Source organism: Dipodomys ordii, unplaced genomic scaffold (assembly GCF_000151885.1).
Source record: "Dipodomys ordii isolate 6190 unplaced genomic scaffold, Dord_2.0 Scaffold5, whole genome shotgun sequence".
Classification (NCBI taxonomy): Eukaryota; Metazoa; Chordata; class Mammalia; order Rodentia; family Heteromyidae; genus Dipodomys; species Dipodomys ordii.
In genome coordinates, this window is record NW_012267221.1 from 33,985,479 (window position 1) to 33,999,943 (window position 14,465).

Below are 14,465 nucleotides of genomic sequence, written 5' to 3' on the forward strand. Positions count from 1 at the left end.
GGTTTTAGGCTCCCCCACCCCATTTTAAGCCATCTATATTAGGCTCTATTGGGTTTTTCTCATATATAAGAAATACTTGGAAAATCCCGAGTTTGTATACAGGCTCACTTTTTCCAGAAATGGAGAAATGCCTGCTAATCAGAATGTGATAGGCCATTCAGAATATTATGAGTCAGAGCATTTATCTTTGAACAAAATATCAATAGTAAAATATAAATCATAATAAAATGTAGTTCAGTTTTGACAAATGGAACTGTTCAGATATATATCTGTATTTAATACCATAATTTTTTTTCCATTTTTTAAATTGTGAAAATCCCGTACAGAGGGGTTACAATTACATGGGCAGCATAATAATACTGTAGTTAGTTGAAAGATCATATATTGTTGGTGTTTTAAATTATTTTGGAAATTTGGCTTTAGATAATTCTGTGTTTATTTTACTAGCATGTATCTTCTTTTACATGATTGTAAAAATTTCAGTCATTGTGAAGGGCAGATAGCATCTCTAATATTGATTTGCATTCTTTTTAATAGCAGTTAGAAGGATATTTGGAAGGCATAGATATTCCTTTTGTGGCTTACTTCCCACATGTATTACTATATTTCTGTTTTTTAAAATGAATCTCAAATGAGGGTACAGTAGGCTTTCGTGTTTAGGGCAGAATCCAGAATCACGCTTGATGTGAATCTGTGGGCAAGTGAAAATGTTCTGTTACTTTTTACCTTGCTGCTAACTTGCCCTGTTCCATGCCACATTGTCTCTGTCTGACCTGCGGCCCCAGTTTTCAGAACTGGCCAGGAAGTGAGTGGTGGTGGTGGTGGTGGCATTCTTAGGAATGAGATGGAGCACATACATAGTTTGTTCACTAGGAATAGTGCAGGCAGTCTGTGATCAATTGTGTGTTAGCACTAGTTAAAATTGGCCTCTGGTCCTGAGGTAATTGGTTTATAGGGCCCAGAGGCAGAGGGCTAAGTAGGGAAAGCCATGTGCCAGGTCAGTACCACATAAACAGAAAAAGCCAGAAGTGGCACTGTGGCTCAAGTGGTAGAATGCTAGCCTTGAGCTGAAGAGCTGAGGGACAGCACCTAGGCCCTGAGTTCAAGCCCCACGACCGACAAAAAAGAAAAGAAAAGAAAAAGAAAATTAATTGGAGGACAAGAGAGCTGGTTGCATGGTTCAAACAGTAGAGTCCCTCTCTAGCAAGTGTGGGACCCTAAATTCAATCCCCATATCATCACAAAGAAAAGTATAATGCTCACATACCAGAAACCTGAAACATGTTTTGCCAGAGTGAGGAAGTCAAGTGAGAGAAGGGGACAGATGAATGAAAAGAGAAATGGGGAACTGGGAGGGGGAAAACACAATCATGATATTCAATGTACATCTGTGAGAATATGTTCAGATGTGAAAATAGAACCAGGTAATTTGAGAGGATAGGAAGGTCTGGGAGAGATGGAGGAGAACAATATAGGAGTGACATTGACATACTGCACTCATAAACTGACATGTTGAATTGAAATACTGTAATTCCTTACTGATAGTAAATAAAAAAGAAACAGTGTTACATAATCATAAAACCAAATTGAGGCTTGCTTCCTCAGCCATCAGTGTGTGTTTTAGTGCACATCACAAGCCACCATAAAATGGCTTGCTAATACATTATATATATCAGGCACGGCTTGGTAAATAATAAAATTAGTCCACGAATTATTGATTCGCCTATCAGATAAATGGTGCATTTGTAAAGAATTTTTCTATTACCCTGTTTTCTAACTAGAGTGAAACAAATGCCTTTTTTCTCTTATTCTTTTTCTTCTTTTGAAAGACCTTAAGTTCTTAGTTCCCTGTACAAAAATACTTCATTTTTTTCTTTTTCACAAATCAAGGGCCTACCACTGAGCTACACTACTAGTATCATAGTCTTTTGCTTCTTAGTTGATAAGCAGCTTTCAAAGGAAGGAGGCATATACTCGGCCAGTCAGATACTGCCAAAGAAGCACTGCAAGTCCATTCTGTGAAGGGGCAGAGTGAGTCAGAGGTCATGCTAGTGGTGCTGTTCCTTATTCAGCAACAGCACATTCAGTTTCCACTGCAGGAAAGTCTTCTATGAGCTTCTCTTGGTTCTTGCCACTTTGCCATTTTGTCTGGTGTGTGAGTGTCCGTGCATGCACATGCGCACGTGCATGTCCGTGTGTGTGTGTGTGTGTATGTGTGTGAGTGTGTGAGTCCTGGAACTTGAACTCAGGGTCTGGATGCTGTCCTTGAGCTCTTTTGCTCAAGGCTAGTGTTCTGTCACTTGAGCCACAGTGCCACTTCTGGCTTTTTCTGTTTATGTGGTGCTGAGGGATCGAACCCAGGGCCTCAGGCATGCAAGGCAAGCGCTCTACCACTGAACCACCTTCCCTGCCCTCTCCAATTAATTTTCAGATAGCGTTTTTCTCAGGCTGCCAGTACCATGTTTCTTCAATTTTTGCTTTCTACCACTGCACCCAGCTTTCTTTGGTAAGATGATGTTCACAAACTTTGCTGCCTTGGGACCTTAATCTTGTCACTCCCAGCTCTCAAATGGCTGGAATGATAGGCATGTGCCACTTTGCCACTGACATGGAGGTCTCACAAATATTTTTCTGGACTAGTCTTGATCTAGCATCCTCCCAATCTTTACCTACTAAGTAGATAGGATTGCAAGTATTGAACCACCTGCCTTCTGCAGAAATGAAAACGCCTAGTACCCATTCCATTAATTTTCCTATTATTTTTGTTTCTTTTGACAGTAGTTATGTTTGAACTCAGGGCCTTGCACTTGCTGGGCAGGTGGTATGCCACTTGAGCCAGTCTTTTTGTGTGTGTGTTTATTGTTTTTGCAATACATAGTTTTGCTTTCTGCTCGCAAGACTTTTAATCCTCTTGTATTTCTCTGAATCACTAGGATGGCAGGTACATGTTACCATGCCTAACTGCTGGTTGAGATGGAAACTTATAAACTTTGCTGCAAAGCTGGCCCTGATCTTTGCTTTCCAAGTAGCTAGAATTAGAGCTTGAACTACATGCCTAGCCATTATTTTCCTAGTTATTATTTATACAACTATATAAGCTTCATAAAATAATATAATATATTATATATTATATTACAGACATACCTTCTAAACAATTATGGTAAATATGGGTTTCTGAGATGAAAAGTTTTAATTTCTTAAAGTTCAGTAAATACTACAATAGTGCTCTGTGTGTGTGGGCACGCACGTGTGCACGTGTACTTGAGTGTGTGCATGAACACACACATACATATACCATCACTGGGGCTTGAACTTTGGGCCAGGAAACTTTCTATTAGCTTTTTGCTCTAGACTGGCGCTTTACCACTTGAGAGCCACATCTTCATTTCTCTTTTTGTTGATTAATTGGAGATATAGTCTCATGGACTTTTCTGCTCTGCTGTCTTCAAACTGTGATTCTCAGATCTTAGCTTCCTGAATAACTAGTATTATAAGCATGAGACATTAGTGCTTAACTTGCTTAGTTTTTGAATAAGATTTATGGTTTAATGAACATTAAAAATGGAAACCTCTCAGTTTACAACTAGTTGTCCACTGGATTAGCTTTGAAATATTAATCTCCTTTCAAGCTCTTCCCTCTTGCTTGTCTTCTGTAGTTTTCTGTTTCTCTGATTGTCGTAATGTATTATGTAGCAAAGCCACAATTTAGGGATTTTTACAAAGCCTACTTTCTTATTTTACATGTTTTGCAGTGGTTGCAATACCACAACTTGCTTTTGAAACTTTAGTTATGCTTCTAGAATTTAAAACTCTTTCATCTATGAAACCTCATGATTTGTAATTTTAGCTATGGTCTACCTAATGGCCAAAACTGACTTCCTAAGTTGACAGAATCATAAGAACTTTAAAGCATTGTGGAATGAGTGGGAATGATAAAAGTCACTTTGAGGGTGTGATTCATTTATTTTTAAGAGTAAGATGACTGATAAAAAAGACAGCTCACAGTTTACCCCAATATAGATGTGGAGAAATGGAACTGAAGCAAAAGATTAGTTCATATTTGAGCCTGGTGATTAATAGTCTCTATATTTCCAGAAGTATGAGCTTGTTTATGTGAACAGTAAAACCGTATAGAGGCTATTTCTGTTTATGTAGCAAGGTAGGACATTCTGCCTTCTCTATGTCCTGTTCATGCCTGTATTAGTTTCTGATTGGTGATGTCATAAGCTCTGGGAGTTATAGAAAGCTCTTGTTCTATATTCAGCATGCCTGTAGCATCTTAGAATAACACAAATTAATCACATTCAACTGTAGAGTCAAAGATCCAAAGTGTGTTTCACTGGGCTTTAGACAGTGTCAGCAATGAATGATGTTTCTTCAAGAGGTTGTAGTGTGGAGAAGAATCTGTGCTCTTCCTCATTCTAGCTTCTAGATGTTGTCAGCACCCCTTAGATTGTTGCCCCTTTATCTGTCTTCAAAGTCAGCTATGGCAACCAGAGTTTTTCTCACATTCCCTAGCTCTAACGCAAATTCTTCTGCTTCTTAATTTGATCACTTCCTGAAAAGTCTTTTTTTTTTTTTGCCATGTTGTACCACAAATAGTCATTCCCATGAATATGTTGGAAGCAGGATTTGTATGTCTCAGGGTGGGGAGATTTCTCTATTGCCTACAGTGTCCTTGTATATTAATTTAAATTGATCCTGATCCTGATTATACTAAAAATGGTTCTTAGGCAAGACAGTGCTTCTACAAACAGACATTATTTCTTCTCTTATTCTTTGGCTGTTGGCAGCTGTGTTATTGAGACTGGAAACTAGATGTAGAACATATGTGATTCAGATTCAGGAACTAATACTTTTCTGTGTGACCTTGAGCCCATGACTTAACGTTGCCAGTCTTCATTTTCCTTATTTGGCAAATAAGTGTAACACCTGCCTCTGAGCTGTCATGTAGATGAACAGAAGTCATGTCTGTGAATACACTTTGTTTTTAATGCAGTTTAGTTTTAATTTTTAAAAATTATCTTTAATAGTTATACAATAAGGCTTCAATTCAGCATATCAGTTTATGAGTACAGTGTATCATGTTTAACGTCACCCTATGTAGGCACTTAATAAACAAGCAGCACTGTGCAAGGAAAGCTGGGTAGTTTGTAAAAGGAGGTGAATAATTCTGGGAAAGGAGGGAAAAGATATAATTGTAGAGATTCTTACATGGGACAGTGTCATGGTTTACATTTTAATCTGTTAGTCTAACAGTTGGGAAAATCTTTTCCTCTCCTTTCCTCACCATAAATTCTCCTTTTACAAGGAAGTAGCTGTACTTGACAGACAGATCATTGTCCAGGTTTCTCAGAAATACATTTTTCAAACAGACTGCTCATCTCCACTGATGCATAATACATTTCTGTGCTTGGAAATACTGATTTACCAGAATGCTTGGGAAATATATCCTTTAAAAACAGAAGCACTTGGGGATAGTGGCTCACACCTGTCATTCTAGCTATGCAGGAGGCTGAGACCTGAGGATCACAGTTTGAAGCCAGCCTGAGCAGATGAATCCAAGAGACTCTGATCTCCAGCTAACCAGCAAAAAGCTGGAAGTAGAGCGGTGGCTAAAGTGGCAGAGCACCAACCTCAAGTGAAAAAGCTAGGCAACAATGCCCAGTCCCCGAATTCAAGCTCCAGTACAACATTTAAAAAAGAACACCAACAACAAAACCCCCAAATAGTGTGGATTTGTCTACCCCAAATGTCTCTCTGCAACACTTACGCTTCCTCTGAGAGATCCCACTACAGCTTATAGGCCACCATGGCTGTGGTGCTCCTCTGCTCAAGAAAAAATACTGTATAGTGTTTTCTGCCTTCTACTAGGCTGATACTCTTAGAGAATATAATACTTCCAGAAGATTCCATCTCATTGCTATACAATTAGGCATGCAAACTTAAAGTAACTTTCTGTAAGGAGCACTTCTTTTTTCTACTAAGACAGGTCAGGGTATTTCTCTAATGGCAGCAGTCTTGTAATAAAAGGTTAAAAATAAAAGGGAAAATAGTCTGTCTTCTCTGGTTAGTATAACTTAAATTTATATTAAGAATTTGCGTGTGTGTGTGTGTGTGTGTGTGCGCCAGTACTAGGGCATAAACTTAGGTTCTGGCCACTGTACCTTAAACTTTTGTTCAAAGCTGGTGGTCTACCACTTTTGATATTTTGCTGGTTAGTTGGAGATTGATGCGTCCCTGATTTATCTGTCCAAGCTGATTTCAAACCTCAATTCTCAGATCTTAGCCTCCTGAGTAACTAGGATTGCAGGCATGAGCAACCTATGCCTGGTATGCTAGGGATATTTTCCTCCCTAATATAAGTGTATTATCCTCTGGTTCAGAATTATACAATGGGAAACTTAGTAAGCCCCTTAGAAATTACTTAGCTCAGTACCTTTCTTACTAATTAACAGTCATTGTTGACTTTAGCGTTTGAACATATTTCAGCATCTCCTTTCTTTGCACAGGTTCCTGACTCATGCCTGTTCTTCTAAAACCTAACATTGGATTTTTTTTAAGTCTTCAGTAAAGGGTTTTTGTTTTACAGTGTTGGTGCTTTCAGGACCATTTCCTTCTCATCAGTCAAAGGAACAAGCTAGCATTGATCCGCAGGGCCGTTCTCAGAAGGCCTGTGTTCTTTGTGCTGCTTTCCAGTGGAACGATGGGCTTGCTTTTGGCAAAGTGGGAGGGCTGGGATTCTCTGTTCATGGTGGAGACACTGTGCATTATGCGTGTCAGACCACTCCCAGTGAAATGAGCATGGTCCTGATTTCCCTTAGATGGTCTTTTCTGAAACCTGTTTATTTTTAGAGAATAGTGGTATCTTAATGTAAAAAAAAAAATCTTTCTGGACAGTTCTGTGGAAATGAACACTCAGGTCTATGGGTTATGATTTTTAGAACATATATATCAAATTATATAACATATAATTTAAATGTGTACATAGGACTACAAATAATTTTTATACAAATATAAAATATGTCTTCAGTAACTTGTAACTACAAATGCTTGAATTTAAAGACCTTTGTCTCTTGCCATTTTATTTATTTATTTTAAAAAATATATTTTATTGTTATTGTAAAGGTGATATACAGGGGGTTGCAGTTATGTAAGTTGAGTAATGAGTACATTTCTTTTTGAACTATGTCAATCCTTCCCTCACTCTTTCCCAGTTTTTCCTTCCCATCCAAGCCAACAGTTTTATAGTTGATTTTCTACCTATTGTCTAGTGAATACCATTGCTGCATTTGTTCACCCTTTGTCCCACCTCTTCTTTGCCCCTTCTTATACTCCCAACAATAAAGAAGCTAACCAAAAAGCAAAAGGAAAAGACATACATATCACCCTACCAAGAATCAATTCCAAATGAATCAAAGACCTTGAGGTGAAAGCAGATACCCTGAAACCATTACAGGAAGGATAGGAGAAACTCTGGGGCTCCTTGGTACAGGCATAAATTTTCTTTTTGTTTTTTGTTGGTCATGGGGCTTGAACTCTGGGCCTGGGCTCTGTCCCTGAGCTCTTCAGCTCAAAGCCAGAACTCTACCACTTGAGCCACAGCACCACTTCCGGTTTTCTGTTGGTTTATTGGAGAGATAAGAGTCTCACGGACTTTCCTTCCTGGGCTTGCTTTTAACTGCTATCATCAGAGCTCAGCCTCCTGAGTAGCTAGGATGATAGACATGAGCTACCTGTGCCCAGCCAGAATTTTCTTAGTAAAGACCCAGAAATACAACAAATTAAATAAAGGTTGGACAAATAGGATTACATTAAACTGCAGAAGCTCTGCAGTTTAATGTAGCTAACAAGGTAAGTAGAAAGCCCACATTGGAAGAAAATCTTCACTAGCCATACAACGGACAAGGGTCTCTCATATCTAAAATATACTTTGAGCTAAAAAACTAAACAACCCAAAAACAAATCCTCAAAAAAACAACCGACCCATTAATAAGTGTGCTAAAGACTTAAAGGGAGATTTCTCTGAAGAAGAAATAAGAATGGCCAATAGATACATGAAGAAATGCTCAATATCTCTGGTCATAAAAGAAATGCAAATCAAAAAAACACTGAGATTCCACCTCACCCCAGTTAGAATGGCTATAATCAAGAAATGTAATAACAACAGATGCTGGAGGAGATGTGGCCAAAAGGGAATCCTACTGCACTGTTGGTGGGAGGATAAACTTGTTCAACCACGAACCACTCTGGAAAGCACTATGGAGGTTCCTCAAAAGACTCCAAATAGAGCTCCCCTATGACCCAGAAATCCCACGTTTAGGCATTTACTCAAACTATCCCAAACAAGGCCATACTAAAGCTACCAGCACAACTATGTTTATCGCAGCATTATTTACCATAGCTAAGATATGGAACCAACCCAGATGCCCCTCAGTAGATGAATGGATCAAGAAAATCACACACACACACACACACACACACACACACACACACACACACACACACACACACACACACACACACACACACACACACACACACACTGGAATTCTAGGCTTCCATCAGAAAGAATGACACTGCCCCATTTGTAAGGAAATGGAAGGACTTGAAAAAAATTGTATTCAGAGAAGTAAGTCAGACCCAAAGAAACATAGGTCCCATAGTTTCTCTTACTTGTAATAAATAGTACACATCTAGGATAATCTTAGCAGATGAGTAGAATAGCTCAATAGGTATGTAACCATATAAGATGATGCTAAGTGAAATGAACTTTAGAACATGGAAACAAGCTTTTTCCTTTTTGTTGTTTTTAATGTAGTATGATTTCTTTTTTCTTCTGTTTTTCCTTTCTTTTTTCTATGGTTTATCCCGTGTTTTCACCGGAGTTGATTTTGGTACCCTGGGTATTGTATATACATTTATCTGAATTAGGGAAGGGAAGGGGAACAACAAAATGGTGAGGCAAAGGACAAAGGGTGAACCAATGCAACAGCGATACTCACACGACACTATGTGGAAAATGAAATTTACAATTTGGCGGTGGGGTTGGGAAGGAGGGAAAGTGGGAGAAAAATGAGGGAGGGGGTAACGAATTCAACAAGAAATGTACTCACTACCCTAGGTATGTAACTGTAACCCCTCTGTACATCACCTTCCTCTTTCTCACTTTCGCTTTCTCTCTTTCTTTTCCTCTTCCTCTCTCCCTTCCTGCCTTCCTATCTTCTTCTCTCCCCCTCCCTTCCTTCCTTCCTTCCTTTCTTTGTGCTAATAGTAGGGCTTGAACTCAGACCCTTGTGGTCCTTAGGTTTTTCACTCACATTGGTGCTCTACCACATAGGGAGTATGAGGTCATTGTCATAAGGGTTCTGATTGTTTTTTTGTCTCTTGACCAATGTAGAGCATCAGTTTTTATGTTCACTGGCCATTTTATTTTCTTCGTATTATCTTCTGAAGAATCGCTATTTGATTCTTCTCTTGGATTTTTCAGTGTTTAACCCAAGGTCATGGAGAGTTATTCTTCTCTTTTCTTCTAAGACTTTTGTAGTTTTGGCTCTAACACTTAAGAATGTGAGATCTATTTTGAATTATTTTCTGTGCGGTTTGAAGTTGAGCACCAAATTAATCTTTTTTTGCGTAAAGTTATCTAGTTGACTCAGTACAATTTGTTGGCAAGACTCTACTATTGAATTTTCTTGTCAGTTAGTTGTAATGTTGTCATTGATAATAAAACAGCACTAATTGTACCTATATGTAACCATTGATGATAATATATATTCAGATTTCAGAGCTGTTGACATTCAAATATTAGCAGCTTTGAGTCAATGAGCTACATTGTTTCACAGCACTATTTTATGCTTATAATTATACAATACTACAGCTTGTCTGACTACTACTTCATCATCTTTTCCCAAACTTCTTTTATAGTATTTGTGAGTCTCTGAAAATAATCTCCTTATATATAATTATTTACTGTAGGATCTTGCCTGTCTCTTTTATTGCTGTATTTTCTAGCAGGTAGACAGAGGAGTTACCTACAATTTACTTATGTAGTAAATCATCAACAAGACTTCTTCTCCTAATCTGTCAAGTTGCACATAAATGAATTTTTCTGTGAGAATTTATTCTTACAACCAAATTTTCTTTAAGAAGTACAGTTGAGCTGAACTATTTGAGGAAAAAGCTTCTTAAGGAGTCTGTCCATAAATCCTTTAATTAAGGATTTATATGGAGTGACATCCAACTTTTTTTTAAGCGTTTTTTTCCCCCTAAGGACCTAATAATTTTCCTGTTCATAGAAGCTATAGTAGTGAATGGAAAACAAATGATTAAAGCCACATTTTAATTTCGGAACAAAAGAGATTATCAATGTTGCAGTGCTTTGGTATTGTTCTTCATTTTGCCCTTTGAAAACTGACATAATCTTGTTGCTCCAAAGGATGTTCTTTAGGCAGGAAAAGAAGAAACAAAAGGTGTAGCCTTTGGTAACAAGGCAACTTTGTTTTACATATAAAGATGGCTGTACTTGTCCAGCAGGTTGAATGCTGGTGTTTGACAATGACTTTTGAAATTCTGAGGAAAGGAGAAGCACCGACTGCAAATAGGGCTCTGAGACAGAAGCTGTGACAATCTTCCCTCTTATTTGCCTCTGTCCTCAAACATTGCATCATGGGAATCTGAGAAAATACAAATATAGATTTCAAAAGCTGGCAAAATAGACATTAAAATTCCAAGTTTCCAGCAATTTATTTGTTAATCAATCCATGTTTCTCTAGCAACATTTCCCCCTGTTTTTATGAAAGTGGTCATGTACAATGTTTTGTTAATTTTTGTAGGATAAGGAAATTTCTTCTATCCTTGTGTGAGAAGCCCCCTTTGTAGTTGGGTGTTAAGAGCTTATTTTTGGAGCTGATAGTCTTATGATTAGGGACAAAATTTTTGTAACTCTATTGTTACCAGAAGAATCTTTCTCCCAGCCCTGGAATGTTTCCAGTTTTCCATGTCCTGTTTCCTTTCAACAGTGACAGCACGGTCCAAGCAATCTGGGTAGTTCCGGCATTACCCGAAATGGTGACTTCAGGGTGGTGACTCAAAATATTTACTTCACGCATGTGTCACAGAGTAGCTGCCAGTTCCAGCCAGGTTGTGAATGAGCTTCTTGTCCGCTTGTGTGGAGAGCCAGGCCTTCCTTTCTCCACCCCCTCTATTCACATTGCCTTTGAGGGAAACCTCTGCCTCATGTGGAATCAATTTCTTTAAAACTGGGACTCTGGAAACAACATTCTGATTAGTAAAGAAGGCTTCCTCTAGAGTAAACTTCTTGAAAAGATGAATATTTTGGTTAGAATTCTTGAAAAACTGAATTAGCTAAATCTACTCCTTCTAAGGGCTAAGCTTCTTTGTGTTTGTAGGTCAGTTCCTTTTGGAAATAGTATTATATTGCTATATGTTATATACCATCTCTATATAATTTATAATTACTTAATAGTATAATGCAATTTATAATCATATAAATAAATACTTCATAATCATCCAATAATTGATAGATAATTACAAATTATGTAATTATCAAAGTTATATATCATAGTATATTAATGTATGATAAAAATAATTGTGTTATCAGTATGTGCTAAGGTGGGCTTTAGTAGCAACATGCTGCAATTATAAAGACATCCTCCATCTTAACCACTTAAAACAAAAGATTATTTCTTGTTCTATCGAGTGTAGGTCACTTGGCTGGCTTAATTGTATGTGGCAGGGGCTGTTCGTTATTATTATTAGTAATAGTATTTTATTAAGTAGTGGTACAAGAGGTTCTATTCTATGTCAGGTTATGAGTACAATGCATCTTGATCAATGACGTCGCTCCCATTGTTCTCCCATTGTTATCCTTCCCATCCTTCCCCTCAATTTACAGAGTTCAATTATATAATGTCCATTGAGTGTAATGAGTGAATTTGTTTACTCTTCCTCCCTCCATTTGTGTGTCCCCTTCTGTCCCCTCCCTCAACATATTTATACATCCTGGTATTCATTTTATTAAACAGTTCATTAGTCCACAGTATAGTGTAACAGCCCCATGGGTGGCAGAGAAAACACAGATCCATTAAAGAAAGCACCAGTCCATTAAACCAACTTGAGCTGCCATAGCTGCCCTTACTGCCACAGCAGCCCTTACTGTGCAGGCAAGGTTCCGTGGTCTTCACTGAATTGTTGGAAGATGGCAAGTGTAATTGAGCCTATGCATTGCTTGGTCACTGGTATGTTATATCTCGTTAGGATGATATTGTGAACATTGGCTCCTAAAGCAATCCAAACCCTGTTAGAAGCTTTGGTTTTCATGGCCAAAGAACACACACTAGTGAGTTCCATTTCTCCTTTTCCCCTCCCTCTGCATATAAAGTGGTGCTTTTGTAATGTCTGACCAAAAACTAATGGTTTTTACACTCTAAATAAATGCCTTTGGAGGTTAAAATATTTATTTTTTTCACAGGATCAGAGAATTAAAAGAATGATACAGTACAACTCTTTATTTGGTGGATGATGCTTAATATTAGTAAATTCTCCTATCTTGGAGTTCATTCAGTTAGCATCATCTTATACGGTCAAATGTACATACCTATTGAGCTATTTTGCTCATCTGCTAAGATTATCCTAGATGTTTACTATTTATTACAAGTAAGAGAAACTATGGGACCTATGTTTCTTTGGGTCTGACTTACTTCTATTAATACATTTTTTTTCAAGTCCTTCCATTTCCTTACAAATGGGGCAGTGTCATTCTTTCTGATAGAAGCCTAGAATTCCAGTGTGTCAGTGTGTGAGTGTGTGTGATTTTCTTGATCCATTCATCTACTGAGGGGCATCTGGGTTGGTTCCATATCTTAGCTATGGTAAATAATGCTGCGATAAACATAGTTGTGCTGGTAGCTTTAGTATGGCCTTGTTTGGGATAGTTTGGGTAAATGCCTAAAAGTGGCATTTCTGGGTCATAGAGGAGCTCTATGTGGAGTCTTTTGAGGAATCTCCATAGTGCTTTCCAGAGTGGTTCGTGGTTGAACAAGTTTACCCTCCCACCAACAGTGCAGTAGGGTTCCCTTTTGGCCACATCTCCTCCAGCATCTGTTGTTATTACATTTCTTGATTATTGTCATTCTAACTGGGGTGAGGTGGAATCTCAATGTTGTTTTGATTTGCATTTTTTTTATGGCCAGAGATGTTGAGCATTTCTTCATGTATCTATTGGCCATTCTTATTTCCTCTTCAGAGAAATCTCCCTTTAAGTCTTTAGCCCACTTATTAATGAGGCAGTTGTTTTTTTGAGGATTTGTTTTGGGGGGATTTATAAGAGGTTTTTCTTTGTTGTTGTTGTTTTAATCTATTATGTGATTTCTTTTTTCTTTTGTGTTTTTTTTCCTATGGTTTATCTTCTGTTGTCACTGTATTTTATTTTGGTATCCTGGGCATTGTATATATGTTTATTTGAATTAGGGAAGAGAAAATGAATAACAAAATGGTGAGATAAAGGACAAAGTGTAAACCAATGCAACAGCAATACTCACAAGGCATCCTGTTGTACACCTTGGAGGGTAGGGAAAGTGGGAGAAAAATGATGGAGAGAGTAACAAGTTCAACTAGATATGTTCTCACTACCTTACATATGTAACTGTAACCCCTCTGTACATCACCTTGATAATAAAATTAAATTTAAAAAAAGAGAAGAGAGAGAGAAAATTCTCATTAATTATTTTCAACTCTTTAGACTGAATAATTATAAACACTCCCTGGAATATGGGGTGGTCACAGGCTTGACTGAGCTGAGTCTTTTGATGACATTGATATGATGGCTTCTACTCAGAATTGGAGATGTATCTACTGTTTTTGTCCAATATATTTATTAAAACACATACTTAAAGAATGATTATTATAAACAGATTGTAAGAGAAGCAAATCTGACTTTAAAAATAGTTTTTCCTTCTCAAAGTATTTCACAGATGTATTTCTTTTAACTTTCAACTTGGCTAAATCTACATATTTCTGAGGAAATAGATATTTTTCCACAGTAGCTTGCATTCATGTCTGGTATCAGAAATAAATTTATCAATAGTGGAGGGCTAAAAAATAAATGTTTCAGTGTAGTGTGCCAAATATGTCTTCTGGACTTTACCTTTTGTATTTTAAGATCATTGGTGGTTGTCTTAGCTATGTATCTTAATACCTATAATGTAATAAGATGTTCCTATGCTTTAGTTTTCATAAATATCCTTATACCACAGAAAGAACTTCAAAGAATTTGATGTGTGGAAACAGTATTTATTTAATAGTTAACTATTTAGCAACTTACGAATTAGAAACTTTTATAGTTACTTTTTTTTTGTGGTCATGGGGCTTGAACTCTGGGCTTGGGCGTTGTCCCTCAGCTCTTCAGCTCAAGATGAGCACTCTACCACTTGAGCCACAGTGCC

At 37.6% G+C, this 14,465-nt stretch overlaps 1 protein-coding gene across 1 annotated transcript in view; it reads left to right on the forward strand.

Moving 5' to 3' along the window:
* Itgav (integrin, alpha V) overlaps window positions 1–14,465 on the forward strand; it is an 86,755-nt gene that overhangs the window by 15,308 nt on the left and 56,982 nt on the right. The window lies entirely within an intron of this gene.